We start from the raw sequence: 3043 nt of genomic DNA, 5'->3' as shown, positions 1-3043 counted from the left end.
AGTTTCACATTTAGTTTTTTTAATAACCAATGTGCATGAGAGAGAGAAGGGGGCTGAATACGTGAGAGTTTGAGACACGTATCTTCTGGGTTTTTACTTTTGGGCATATGAGAGTCTAATATGTTGACGATGGTCTTTTAAATGGACGCAATAGTTATTAGATGTTGGACCATATAAAATTTTGAAAATAAAAACTTCAGGACGATTTGGTGCTAACACTAGGCTAGTAGGCTAGTGATGGCTCTGCCCATGGTGGTGGATCCAGGAAATTAATAGAGTGGGGGCATGTTGGATGAGACTTGAGGGAGGCAAGCATATGGCTATATGGGACTGGGGGAAACCATGTAATACAAGGATAAAAATAGAAAATTTAAGCTAGTCAACAAACGTTTTTGGTCTTTGACTGGGGGCATTTCCCTCCGGTCCTTAAGGGCTAGATCCGCCCCTGCCCATGTACACAGAAACGTTTTGTATTTATTGGAAAAAAATATAGTTTGGGTAATTATGATTGTAACACTTAAGAGGAGGTTCAAATCTGAATGATATCATCTAAATAAGAAAAAAAAATGAATCGTAGTCGATCATTTATTTGAATCATGATTTATATAAAACTTTCTTAAAAATCATATAAAAAGGCATATTTGCGTATCTGGATTATACATGGAAATTTATTTATTTCTATAAGGATTATTTAATGCATTTAAGATTTTTTAACTTTTTATAATTTTTATTTAAGCATGATTAATTTTTCAATTTTTTATTTTTATGACATTTAAAACAAGCATGATTTAATTTTTTATTTAATTTTTTTTATTGAAGTAATTTATTTAAAAAAAATTACAATTTTCTTCAAAAATCACATATGATATTAGACTGATCTAATGATTTTGGTTGCCTTGGATGGAGAGTTAAAAAAAAGCTCCTCTCTCTCCTTGTTAAACTTTCAATTTTTTATTTTTTATTTTTAAGACATATAAAACAAGCATGATTTAGTTTTTCATTTAGTTTTTTTATTGAAGTAATTTATTTAAGAATTTTTCTACAATTTTCTTCAAAATCACATATGATATTAGGTAGGCATGGCAACAGGACGGGGATGGGGCGGGTTTTGTAATCCCCCGCCCCGGTCCCTAGTGGGTATGAGGATTAACATCTTGTCCCCGGTAAAACCTCTATCAATGCCCGGTCAAACCCCAGTAAATCCTCAGTCAAACCCCATGAAGAATATCCCCTGGTTTGAGTCTACCGAAGATCACCGACCTCGGGACCCGTTTTAGCGGGGAACCCGAAGTAAACCGGGTTCCCCATCGGGTCGGGACAAATCACCATCCCTAATATTAGGTGATCTAATGATTTTGGTTTCTTTGGATGGAGAGTTAAAAAAAAATGCTCCTCTCTCTCTTTGTTATACTTTCATTATTTTGGTTTGATTATTGATTATTGTGTCTAGATGATGTTATTACTAACTATTTCCGCCTAATCTTGATATTGAAACGTAGTTCTTTGATATTGGGGTGTTTAATGGTATTCTATACGTTTGTCGTTAATATTTAACACATATTTGAAGCAAATTACATATCTATTTTACATAACAAAACAAAACAACATGCTCCATTGGGTCACAACATCCTAGTGGTCCTATTATGATTCCTCATGGGACCATTGTTCTTAGGTATACCTGAACTTCACCGACAATATTCTCGTTGCATCATTCGTCGTTCACTATTTGACTTTCATCGTTTAGTGTTAAGTCAGGTGAAAGAGAGCTCACACAAGTAGCAACTCTTTGTATTCTCTCCTTGTTCATAGATGTGAATTCGAAGCAAATGTCATATCTAATGATTTAAAAAATTGAGTCCTGTTGCAAATAGCCTCAAATTAGATGTTTCATCCACATCTGGGAAATATATTTAACCAAATGGTCCAAGTAAACCAACAACCAAATCAAGCAATCACCAAATATCCAAATAACCAATAAACCAAATGAAATATCAATTAGTTTTAAGGAGATCACTCAAATAAGCATTTAGTCATTTAGATTTCAACGTATAAACGTTAAACATAAAAAAAATTAAGATTTAAATCTCGTGTTTTATTAAATATTAAGTATACGTCAGTAAGCAGCATTTTTTTAGAGTTTTTATCAAATGTTTTATAATATATTATAAATATATTTATTTTTTTCTTTCAGAATAATATGTATTCGTTTAATTGATGGTTAAAAATAGGGTTATTCTATCTCCACCCCATGCTACACTCTTCCCTAGGGGTGTTCATGGGATGAGTTGATCGGGTTGAAGACATTTGAACAACCCAACCTAATGCTTGCGGTTTCGAAAAATCTTAACCCAACCCAACCCAAACCAAAGTGCAACCCAACCCAACCCGTACGGGTTGGTCGGGTTGATACTTTGGTATATTAAAATATTCTTCTAACCTTGAATATGTTATATCTCTATTCATAATTTGTTTTTCATCATCAGCCATTTGATACAACTTATCCATATTTCTTACGTATATCACATTTAGTTAATTTTCTCAATTTACATATATATATATATATATATATATATATATGTTCACAGTTACTGAACATATATATATAAATGAGTTATATAAAGATGTGAATAGACTGAAAATATGTGTATATGATAAACATATATAATAATGTAATTGTCTAATGTATATATTAATTGAAATTCAACAATCATATTAAATTCAAGAAAAATAAAAAGATATCGGGTTCATCGGGTTGGATTGAGTTCAAATAATAGTAACTCAATATCAACCCAATACCTACGTTTGACAATTTTACAACTCGATTAGACATCGAGTTGCTTCGTGTTGGGTTATTTCGCGTTCGGGTTGCTCGGGTTTTTGAGCACCCCTACTCTTCCTCTACTTTTTCTATACCCCTCCTATATAAAATAATAAAATATACAAAATTCAATTTATTTTAATTTTCAGTTTTAACCCTTTTAAGTTTTCAGTTTTAACCCTTCAATTTTTATAATATTTTCTTATTATATTTTTTTATGTTTTT

The sequence above is a fragment of the Cynara cardunculus genome, assembly GCF_001531365.2.
Source record: "Cynara cardunculus var. scolymus isolate 2C chromosome LG 2, CcrdV1, whole genome shotgun sequence".
NCBI lineage: Eukaryota > Viridiplantae > Streptophyta > Magnoliopsida > Asterales > Asteraceae > Cynara > Cynara cardunculus.
The sequence above is the reverse complement of the archived record's forward strand: the minus strand, read 5'-3'. Positions refer to the sequence as shown.